This window comes from Populus alba, chromosome 4, assembly GCF_005239225.2.
Source record: "Populus alba chromosome 4, ASM523922v2, whole genome shotgun sequence".
Taxonomy (NCBI): domain Eukaryota; kingdom Viridiplantae; phylum Streptophyta; class Magnoliopsida; order Malpighiales; family Salicaceae; genus Populus; species Populus alba.
In genome coordinates, this window is record NC_133287.1 from 4,123,927 (window position 1) to 4,136,332 (window position 12,406).

Consider the following 12,406-nt stretch of genomic DNA (forward strand, 5'->3'; position numbering starts at 1 on the left):
TTATGTGCAAGGCACATGATAGAACAATTACGAAGAGGCTTAAATATTCCTTCAACTATTGTGGGGGAAAATAATGCTTGATTTGTGATTGCAAATGCGATCATAATCTTAAGAATTTTTGTGACTAATTTATAACAAAACAAAATCGGTCGTCGCAAGACTCCATCACACAGTTTGTTTGTGACCCATTTATGACCAAACATTATTTTGTTAATATTTTAAAAAAATTGGAATCGATTTGTGACAAGAAAGTTTTTTTGAATTTTTTGGCCACTGAAAATCAATCACAAAAAAATAAAACACAAAATATGCGATTAGGAAAAAATCATAACATATTAATTAATCCAAAATAATAAATTTTGTCATAGTAAAAAAAAAAAAAAACATTTTCCTTTATGTTATAAGTTAGTGCAGCCATTGGAACCAGTGTTCCTTGGGTCTCGTGGTTTGGTGTTTAGTTCTAAACCCAAGAAACCATGGCTGCAGTTTTCAGAAAAGAAACCAATAAGCAGGAGCATGATATAAATATGACCAGTATTCATGAAGATAAGGATTAAAACTTAATATATTAATATAATTATTAAAAGAGAGCAGCATATAGCAACAAGGTCGTTGTAGTATAGTGGTGAGTATTCCCGCCTGTCACGCGGGTGACCCGGGTTCGATCCCCGGCAACGGCGTTTGACTTTTTGTTCACTTCCTCTTGATTAGCAAGAAGCCTACAGCGAGAAAACCTTGAAGGATATACAATTTTAGCTTGTATTCAATAGAACAAAAACAAAAAAACGGTAACTTGAGCTTATATTTGGCCATGTTTGCCTGACTATTACCTAAATTGCCTCTTACTTTGATGGATCAAAGTGGAACCGTTTATGCTTTGACCTGCCACTTTTTTTTTTTTCTGGTTAGATTTAGCATTTTGTGATGCTAACATCTGTAACGCTACAGCTAGAATCTGCAATCCCAAGCGCACTGTTTAGTCCTCATAAAAAAATGTGTTGGGAAATGTGTAAAGATGGTGCCCTCATTCACACCAAAGGCCCCTGGTCTTGCATGTTTTGGTGATCTACAACACTTCTTGACCATCAGCCAGGGTTCAAGCTTTGCTAGCACAGCAGTGTCAACTGGCAACAAAACAAACAGTACCATTATCTTGCAACAATTGAGGTATCCTAAAATACCTTTTCCCTTTTTAACAATTTCTTTGTAAACGGTGATCTCCTTTATTTTCCTCCTATGATATAGTTTTTGACCTTTAAAAGAACATATAATAGAAGAGAAATGACTCGAATATGCGATTAGTCTTCGTCTTAGTTATAAACTCCATTTTATATATGTTCAAAACATTCAATTGCGCACTTGAGATCGTGACCTAGCAAAGAGAATACAACTGCTCTTCTCATGCAGTTCTTTTGATGTTATTAAAAAAAAACATCCAATTGCTCCTATTACTTCAATTTTTTTCTTACAGCCAAGTGATATTGTTTCCCTGGCTAATCAAGATAATACCTCCTGAGTTTACGATGATACAACTGCAGTTCTATCATTAAAATAGTGGCCATCAAGCACCGAAACCAGTGGACCGTCCCAACAAAATGTTCAGCTAGCATGTTATGCAAAACTTATATAATGGGTGATAATTATAGCACTGCTGTTACAAGTTCAGGAACTAGCTAGACACTATGATGAGATAGAGAGATGTTGATGGTGGTGTGGCAGCAGAATGGGTGGGTGTGATTATTGCTTTTCCCCTACTTTATATTCTCCTATCTGCCAATTCACCCATCTCCATTTTCACCATTTTCACCATCCATACCCAACATCATGACTGCTTCAATTATAGACTCCCAATTCTGTGAATCTTGGTGAAATGGGGCTCCATATTCATTAAGATACAGTACCCACATGACCCAAAATTAGTTGCGGTAGGATCATCCATCAAGTACTTATTAACACTGCCATGTGAGAAAGTCTCGAACTTCCACCACCTAAACACAACAAAACATTAGTCATAGGTCTGGAAGTTCAACAAGTCCAAAAGGTAAAAGACTTCAAAGCTTGAGAGAAGTAGAGTTTAGGGTTGGTAATAGATCGATTGGAAAATCCAAGCCATCCCACCATTCACGGAGAACAGCAGCCAAGTCTTACGTTGCTATATGCCAGTGGTTTACCAGCTACTTGATCACCTCTAGAAGGCTGAAATTTAGAGTAATAAGTTGACAACGCGGAGACAAAAAACATGTTACTTTGGGCTCTTTTAACACAAGCTAGCTGCATTTTCGATTACCATTGTTTTTGGTGGATTTGGTGTCCTTCACATGATCTCTGGTAATGTTAATTAATTAAAAATCATCTGCTCCACTATGCTATGCTATCAGCTGCCTATATTAGATTAGATTAGCACACAAAATAAAGTGTAGAGATCGTCTAGTGCTGTGACACTGCTGTTTCTCTGCCATTGAATAACTCAAGTCGACCCAATTAATTAACATATATACATGTAAGATATAACAAAGATTACCTTAAAATTAACATATACTCTAAATTAACAATCACGTCCCATTATTTAATAGAAATAAGGAAAGAAATTTATGCCATTGTGCTAATTATATGAACACGTCACATAGAATATTCTTACATGTAAGGAAATTAATTTAATTCCTTACATATATTCCTTGCTGAAAGTGGGATATTATGTGGCCAACATTGACAACACAGTTTCCTAACTTAAAGGAAAGTAAAGTGAATGGCTCGATGAAGGAAGCACATGACTTGCTGGATATATATTGTAATTGAGTCAAATTTCAGTATGAATATGTTGACAGAAACATTGCTAGAAAAACACAATGAATAGTAGAGTTTGTGGACAATATTAAATTCAATAATAGTGAAAAAAATCAGTAACATTGACCTATGCAAATAGTGAGCTGATGCGAGTTTGGATTTGGACGATGGACAGTCCAAGCCAAACAACAAACATAGTAGATTCAACAACATAGATTGACAATTACACAACATATAGTGGGTTATTATGACGATTACGATCATAACTTTATGAGAAAAATAAGTGTCTAGATATTAGGAGCATGACTGAGATTGCTTCTTAAGACACTAAAATCATAAGATCATGGGTCAAAACCACCCACTAAGTTCATGGAAACATGAGGGAAAAAATGTTCCACTACTTTCTAAAAAATAGAGATGATAATTTTATGATTTGTAACCTTTTATGTTTGTCTATAAATAAATTGTAAAGCCTTGGTTGTATAGCATGCAATTCTTTTGCATAGCACACACATACAAGTTTGTGTATTTTCTTTGTTGTATAAAGGTTGAGAATTTTTCTTGTATATGATGTGTATTGGTATGCTACCTTTTTACTTGTGTGATTCCGTTTGCTTACAACTTATGAGAGTGGAGAAAACCTCTCAGGTGTGAGAGACTTTTATTTGTAGGCAAACACGAGTGTAAAATGTGAGGAAAGGTTGAGTCTAGCATGGGGCTGGACTGTCGAATAGGGTTGGAAAATTTCAATAAGAAATTGATCCTATGACAATTAATATTAAAGTGTAGTTAACCTCAATGCAAACAATAGACATATATGTAGGGGAAGGAAAAATGCCAGTTATGTGAAGCCATTGTGGAATAGTTTGTGAAACTAGTAGTTGGACTTCATATGCCAAGAGTTATGAAGGTCATTTGACACATGATTGTGTAGATCATCAAATTGAGTTGTCTCATTTGGTACTACAAGTTTATACATGGAATAGTTAGAGAGTTAGGTGAATTTTATAGGGGTTTATTGGATTTTTCTAACTGTTTTGTATGGTGTTGTTCATAAAAAAATGAATGAAAGCTTTGGATGTTTAAGAAAGTGTTTGAACTTTGTGAAAATAGACTTGCGGTTTGATGAATTTGCATGTGAAATTGCTAAAGGAATGAGAACAACTAGTGTGTGACTTAGAGGAGTTACGTACAATTTCTAAAGAGGCATGATAGTATGTGACAGTGTGTTACAACTTTGTTTTTGGCTAGATGAGATCGATGAGATTGGTCTCAATGCTTTAGTTTGGGACTCAAATTGTGTTTTGACTTTGTGTGAAACAAGCAGGACAAAAAATAAAACTTTAGTCATAGCTTGGTTCAAAAACAGGTTGACAATGAGATTATTAATGTTATTGTCATCATAGAATCAATGGTTAGTGTTCTGGATGTGCATGTGGGCATAACCGAGAGGATTTGTGTGTGGAACACAGATTTGTGACAATAGAAAAATGTGATGCAGGGGTATCCTAAGTTTGTTTGATGAGGGCATCAATTTCTGTTAGTGGGGTAGGTTTGTAACTGAGTCAAAACTCGGTATGAATACACTAGCAAAAACACTGATGGAAAGACACAGTGGGTAGTGACATTTCATGAGACAGTGTCAAATTCAATAGTAGTGACGAAATCGACCACATTAGCCTATGCGAGTAGTGGCCTGATGTGAGTTTGGACTTAGATGATGAACAGTGCAAGATAGACAATAAACATAATAGATTCAACATCATAAACTAACAATTATGCAATAGTGTAGTGAGTTGTTACGACAATTACAATCATGATTTTATAAGGGGAAATAGGTGTCCACATCATGGAGGCATGATTGGTGAACATAGGAACATACCCGAGATTGTTCATCAAGACATTAAGATTATGAGATCATGGATCAAAATCAGTCACTAAGTTCATGGGAACATGAGGGAGAAAATACTTCACTAGTTCCTAAAAAGTAGGGATGATAGTTTTATGCTTTGTAACCTCTTATGATTGTCAATAAATAGGCTATAAAGTCTTGGTTGTGTAGTGAGGGAGAAAATACTTCACTAGTTCCTAAAAAGTAGGGATGATAGTTTTATGCTTTGTAACCTCTTATGCTTGTCTATAAATAGGCTATAAAGCCTTGGTTGTGTAGCATGTGATTTTTTTGTATAGCACACATATATAAGTTTGTGTATTTTATTTGTTGTTGAAATTAATAAAAGTTGAGAATTTTTCTTATATATGTTATATATTGATTTTCTACCTATATTTGGCTTGCTTATAACGTGTGATAATGAGAAAAATCTCTTAGGTATGAGAGATAATTGGTCGTAGGCAAATATAAATATAAAAGATGAAGAAAGAGCGAGTTTAATAGGAGGCTGAACCATAGTTTTAAGACCTAGTCCAAGTTCCGGGTTTTGATCGAGTCATCGGGTCTGCCAAGTCAAAAGAAATTTTTTAAAAAAAATCAAAACAACGTCGTTTTAGGAAAAAAAAAAATAAAAGTCAACGGGTTTGCAGTTGGGTCTTGACCGGGTCAACCCGCCAGGTCACACCGGGTTTTCCCTTCCCTGTTTTTTCTTCAACCTGGTCCAGTTCCTATCACGGGTCGGCCGGATCCCGGGTTGACCCACTAGGCCGGGTCGGGTTTCAAAACTATGGACTGAACTGCCGTATAAAGCTTGAAAATTTCAATGAAAAATTGACCATCTCAGTGACACAAACCCTCACAAAAGAGTGCAAGCTAGTGCCGAACAGAGCACAAACCAGAAATTCAGTAGTGCAAATCTGAGGTATCAGCTAAGTGCATGCGCCTTGTGTGCTCGTCATGATCAAACAACTACTTTATAGCACCAAAGCAGGTGGTTATAATTTCACCACAACATGGAGGATTTGTACACTCACCATAGTTTATACGCGGTCCAAAACATTAAAACTTTTGCAGAATTTAACTCCACTGATTAAATAATAAATTAGTCCCTCTAGTTTTAAAATAAATTAATTAGCTCTCTTTAAAAAAAAAAATTATTTATTTATTGCTTTTAATCGATGTTACCATACTTAATCTAATATTACTTTATTTTAAGAATATCTTCTTTTTCCGTTAATCTTTTGATAATATGGTACCACTAAAGGACACGAACCAGCAGCAACTTGCGCAGTAAAATTTGAAACTCTCCTCTCATGCGACAATCCATGAGAATGGTCGTTATCATAATTAAGGATAACTTATGGATTGTTTTGGCAGCTACGATAGGGATGCCCCTGAAACAGCTTGAAAAAAGGAATTTACATAGACTTCTAGAATATAGTTGAAAAAATCAACGTACATTGCATTATTTTTTTAAAAAAAATTAATTATAAAAATAACAATTTATAATATTTTTAAAAAATTATTTTTATAAAATACAATCATAAAAAACTACCACAATATCAAATACATACTTATTTAAAATTTTAAAAAGATTAAAAACATGTATGTTGCTATATATATTTTTATAAAAATATATTTCATTTTTTTTTTAATATTTTTCAATGCACTTAATATCAACATGTTCATTTAAAAACACATTAGATTAATACTTTTATAATAGTTTTAAGACTCGGTCCGGTCCAAGACCCGACTTTCGGGTTTTGACCGGGTCATCTAGTTGGCCAGGTTAATTTTTTTTTTTAAATCAAAATAATATCGTTTTAATAAGAAAAAAACAAAAAAAAAAGTTAACGGATTTGCAGTCGGGTCTTGACCGGGTTTTTCCGGGTCACACCAGGTTTTTTTTTATTATTATTTTTCAACCCGGTCCGGTTCTAAACCCGAATCAACCAGATCTAGAGTCGATTTGCCGGATCAGATCAAATTTCAAAACTATAATTTAATCATGCTATGTGTAAATATATTATCAAATACCTCTCATAAAAAATATATATATATATCTAAAACCGTCTAATCGAGAGAATTGAAGGTATGTTAAGACTAGCTCGTTCAGGTAGCACATGGGTTCCCCTCTTTCCCTTCCTTTTGTCTTTATCTATCTTTCTAGAAATATAAATTAAAAAGAAAGAAAGAAAGAAAGAGAGAAGTAGACAAACAAATATTAAGCTTAATTAATGTTTACTACTAAATTATTTAAGCTCATCCTATTTATTTTTATATTTTAAAAATATTAAGTTTAATTTTAATTAATATTTTTTTGATGTTTTTAGATTATTTTAATGCACTGATATCAAAAATAATTTTTAAAAAATAAAATAAATATTATTTTGATACATTTTCCAAGTAAAAAATACTTTAAAAAAACAATTAAAACTACATCACCACACACGTTAGCACGAAGCAATCTTGCATTTACCTAAAATATATATATATTCGGAAGCATGGGTGTGAAAAACACAATATTTTCCATTAGGAGCTAGTTTTCTCAAAACTATCAGCCTTTCATTTTCTATATTTTGTTGGATTGGATATGAAATCCCTAATAAAGTATATTGGGACTAGTTTACAACCTCCCATCCTATATATGTTAATCTCCTAGGGTAGATTACAAGAGTAAGAAGTGGTGGCCTAATTTATAAAATCAAGGGATATTCACCTAACCATTTAATTACTAATTTTGAAGATTTAATTATTAGTAACTTTAAGTATGGATTATAATTAAATTCTAGTAATGCATAAATTATTTAATTAACTGGGATTTGGAAGTAATTAAAGGAACTGCAGGAAAGCATCATCTCCTTAGTTATTATAAGTAGAATATATACTTTATTGGTTCAATATTGCAAGTAAGAAGATAAAAAAAACAAACTCTCATACCTTAGCTTTTGGAAGGATGAAAGACTATGATAGCAATAAAACAAGATCACACACAAAGATCGAAGACCACAACAAATAAATTTATGTAGTTTTTTTTTCCCCACTAAACATAATTCAATCTATAGTAACACCACCCACTGTAATTCAACAGAGACCTCACTTTCTTTACTTGACCATATAGATTAAAATCATGGCACATACTGCTCTTCCTGGCTCTCTTCGAAATCATCCTGGTTGTCGTACTTTTGCATGGAGTTATTGTTGTACTCGTACTTGGAGTTCTCGTTGTTGTTGTTGTTGTTGTAATAACCTCTGGTATTGTAGTTGTTTCTTGAGTTCTGCTGGTACTGATTTCGGTAGTAGTTACTGTTCTCATTATTCAGGTCATAGTAGTACTTTCCATTTGCCAAGTACCTTGTGTCACTCATGCCTTGCTTCTCATCGTTGGTGTAGCTATTGGCCCCGTTGTAGTACTTGTTGTTGTAGCTATTGGCACCATTGTAGTACTTGTTGTTGTTCTGGTTCCCCATGTTGGTGTATTCACTTCCTTGAAGGCTTGTTTCACCAAAGTTTTGTTGCTGCTCCTCATAACCATTGTTGTTGTAGTGGTTATTGGTGGTGGTGGTGGTGGAGTCAGTTGGATAATTGGTGTAGGTTTCTTGGGTTTGGGTCTGGGTTTTGTATGGCTGGTAAGTGGTTGTGGTGTAGGGTGCATTTGCTAGTTTAGTAGTGGTGGGGAACCGGGAGGATTCTTGACCATATAGACCATAGCCATTTTGGGTGTCTGGGATAAAGGCTGGATCCAGTTCTTGCTTGTTAAAGCTTTCTTCTTGTTTGCTGGGGAGTGTTTTATCTTGAACATTATTGTTGTTGATGGTGGTAGTGGAGGGAGTAGCGGTGGTGGCACTGACTTTGCTAAAGAACTGGCTCTCTCTCTAGCATGAATTTGCTTTGAGAAAATGGTTAAGAGAAAGAGAAAGGAAATGAGTCTTGGAGAGGGAGCCATGGCTAAAGACGGGATAGTGTTGCTGTGTATCACTAGCCTATAGTGGAGCTGGAGGGTTTGTGAAGGTGCGATCTTTATATAGAAAGCCTTTCAATCACTCTCTCCGATTTTTTTTCCACAGCATTTTCAACTCTTTAGGTGCAAATGGAGGGAATTGGTGATGACTGTGGGCCCTGAATGAGAAGAAACTTTAACAAAAGAACTCCTTTTATTTTTCTTTGTTTTTATTTGATTTATGTGCATCTCTTGTTAATCGTGCTTAATTTTCTTTTGGCGATGTATTTCTTTAGTGTTTGATTTTTCTTCTTTCATAATTAATGAATGCCATCATGGAAGAACACCGAAACCATGAGTTTTAATTTCATTTCCCTAAACATCAGCTGATCACCATACAGATTTCATACTAATTCAAATAAAATAATAACCAATACTCATTCATGCTAGCTCTCCATAAATCAATCTTATCTTCTAAGCAAACCAAGCTAGATTGAGGATTATGACACAAGATTATACTGAGGTAATTAGTTACAAGGAATCCAGGGTTTATCTCAAGGAAACTTCTTCTTCGACGGAGAGAAGGGGTCACTGGCAGCAGATTTTTCAAGCAGTAAAAATGTGAAATCAATAAAGTGACCTTCTTTATTAAAGATCATGTCCTTTCTTTAATATGTGAGGGGCGATTTGGCCATTTCAAAGATGAAAGAGGGATATGATAATATGCTAATCTATGGCCGGGCAATTATGCCGTAGATTGTGGTGGGTGGGGCAAAGCAAATAATGCCATTTAGTGCAGACAGCATGTGCCCTCTTCCCTTTGTTTAATTTGATCATATACGGACCAAACCCTTTTACTACGCTGATGGACACCACCATTCATGTTCTTCTTTTTTTTTGGCATGCGCTCTTCCAAGAACAGCTTTATTAAAGGAGTTTGCTGTCCATATATATATATATATATATGGGATAGGAAAAGGGTTTTATGTTATATATGCTTAAAATCACGAAGGGCAGTTAGAATTTATCGCTTGTTAGGTGGATACTTTTGAAAGACTCATCCGTTGGATTGATTGATTTTATTATCCAGATTGAAGATCACATGCAAGATGAGGGTGTAATTTATGACTAAACAACTTCTTTATTAGTAATCAACTAACAATTCAATTAGAGAGAGCCCTCCTCCTGTGGGGGTTGAGGCAGGGTCAGGATGGTAGAATTTGGGACTTGTTTTTGCTGCTACACGCAATTATTTATACATAAAGTTGTTACCAACCAGGGCAACTTTTCTGACTAAATTTACTAATGGGAAGGCCTGTTTTATATCTATGGCTACCGGCTAATCCTACTTGGTAGTTGTTTCTGTAATTGCGACACAAATATTTGGTGAGATAGGGTCCAAGTTTGTTTATTACACACAGCGAACATAACCAAACAGGATTGCTATTATTAATGAATGTTTATGTCTCTCTGGTGTAGCTCTCATGAGTGCTCTGTTTTTCTTCTAACAAAAAACAATGGTTCATGTCCTGGAGATGATGTATACCACTTTTTGTAACAAGTTAAGAAATTGCATACCATTTTTTGTAACTATCAGACTCTCCTATATTTTATGTCTTCATGTCACTAATTCATGGAATTCAGAATTTAATTGTAACCGTAACTCAAGGAAAAGGGAAAACGATAGGAAAGCCACCTTGTCCCTTCAAAGCTGAGGAATATGAATAGCAACTGTTTAAAGGGAAAAAGGTAAAGGCAAAGAAATTTCCATTGTTCGTGCATTTGTCGAGTAGCTGCTGAGTGTTTTCCCTTCCTGGAGGGGAGGAGGAGGAGAAAGGAAAATACAAGTTTCATTCACCACAAGTACTGGTATCCATCGAGATCATACCAATATGTAGATGACCTGCCCCCAATTCTCACTTGTCAACGTTGGTGGTTTGACCACTCAATTTAAAGGCAAAAAGAGTTCTGGTGTTTGCCTTTTCTCCTTTTTCTTTTTTGAAGTGTTTTTTCTCCCTTGATTAGCGGAGGGAGGGAGCTTGTCAAAGTGGGTACTGGCATTGGCAATTCGGGAGGAAAAAAGAGAAGTATTCCACAGTATATTATTTTCCTTTGATTTTTCAACTATTGCCAATCCAATCCACTCTGAAGGCTGAAGCACATTTGAATCTCAAATTTTGCGCTAAATTGAGAGTTGACTGGTATTATAATTTTAAACAAATCTGTAATACTATAATAGATCCAACATTAAACTCATCACATTGGGCTTAGGGTACCGTTTACTGTGTGACCTAACTTCAAGCAATGTAAGAAAAAAACACATTGTAGCCTCTTTGGGCCTTCATAATTGTCCAATTTTGTTTGACTTTTGTGGGTACAGTTTAGTGGTCTCAGCATTTCTTGCTCACATTTGATGCTTCTCCATCATCTTTTAGTGGATGGAATCGATGGATACCACAACTTCTTGTCCTTCCATTTGCCAGGGCATTCCAACTTATACGATACGTATGCAGGTCACAATGAATGGAAAGGAATGGGAGAAACAATCGTAATTCAAGCACCAAAAGTCAAAAATCATAAACAAATTCAAAAATTAATGCCGAAATTAGTGAAAGATGGCTTGCACATGCGTGCTACAATCCCGCAAGACATTGCTCAAGAATCAAGATCAGGAAATGGGTTCCACAGCATAAGTGAAAACAGTAAAAGATTGGGAACTAAAATAGGAATGAAAGGGTTAACGTTACTAACAAGTTTTTTTCCTTCTAAGCCTCTTTCTAACATACTCTCTTCTTTGTTCATCGCCCCACTGTGCTTCCTCTAATCCCTTTGCAAGAATTAATGGTGGAGGCTGTTGGTATGGGCACTTGGACCTCCAAGAAGTTTCAGGACATCCTAATCTGGAGGCTCTTCTGAGAAAGAGAGAGAATCCCCACCTTAGAAGGAGAGAAGGGAAGGTCTTGGTGTCTTTGGTGCAGAGGATGGGTGGATAGTCCCATTTGAGATAGCATGGGATCTGTGTAGAGATGAAGAACTGAGAGTAGAGAGGTGGTGTGGTTGTGGGGCTGGTTAGAAGATGGGTGAGGGCTTGAAGTCTCTGCTCCCCATGTCGTGTCTTCCATTGCTTCATTGACCACACTCTTGAGGATGAGGCTGAGATTTGGATAAGAAGTGCCAAGGGAACAAATGCTTGACACTATTTACCATGGAGGTAGGCCCGCCAAACGCTATGCAAAATGGCCTTTTGATGAGAATTTCGCAGGTCGGTGTGGTGTTTCTATGTTATTGGAGCACAAACGCTGCCTTTTGCACAACGATTAAGCAGATGCCTAATATAAAGAGTGCCATTACTCCTGAAATAACTTGGATTGGAAATAAAGCAAATAAACTGGAAGGTTGACGTTTCAAGTGATGAAGAACATCACGTCTGACATTTAGAATATCGGGAAGTCGAGAACATGTGGATTTTAAGAAACGAGGTAATCAAAAGGCATCTTTAATCACACAGTATGCAATGAAGCAAAATTAGCCTTTGCCATGATTCCCATACATTAAGCTATCTACCAACGAAAATGCAACTTGGTGCGAGGAGCGACAATGGACATCGTAACACACGGTTTGGCCATGAAGTGCCAAATCATTCCCATCCTTGAATTCCTTTATCCAACGGACCGTTTACATTTCATATTTTATATAAAATCAGTGAGAATTCTGCTGTCCAGTGTACAATGACAAAATTTTGGGAGTTTAAATCACAAGAACCCAGAAAAACGGGGGAAAGGATCATAAAG

At 35.7% G+C, this 12,406-nt stretch overlaps 1 non-coding gene and 3 pseudogenes across 1 annotated transcript; 2 read left to right on the forward strand and 2 right to left on the reverse strand.

Moving 5' to 3' along the window:
• The first annotated feature begins 608 nt into the window (after positions 1 to 608).
• Positions 609 to 680, forward strand: TRNAD-GUC (transfer RNA aspartic acid (anticodon GUC)). Its single transcript has one exon. It is a non-coding gene; the product is annotated as a tRNA-Asp (tRNA).
• Positions 681 to 7,517: 6,837 nt separating this feature from the next.
• LOC118047271 (protein E6-like) lies at positions 7,518 to 8,636 on the reverse strand (annotated as a pseudogene).
• Positions 8,637 to 11,194: 2,558 nt separating this feature from the next.
• On the reverse strand, positions 11,195 to 12,048 carry LOC118047251 (uncharacterized; annotated as a pseudogene).
• The window catches only part of LOC118033083 (MACPF domain-containing protein NSL1-like), a 5,360-nt pseudogene continuing 4,774 nt past the window's right edge, over positions 11,821 to 12,406 (forward strand).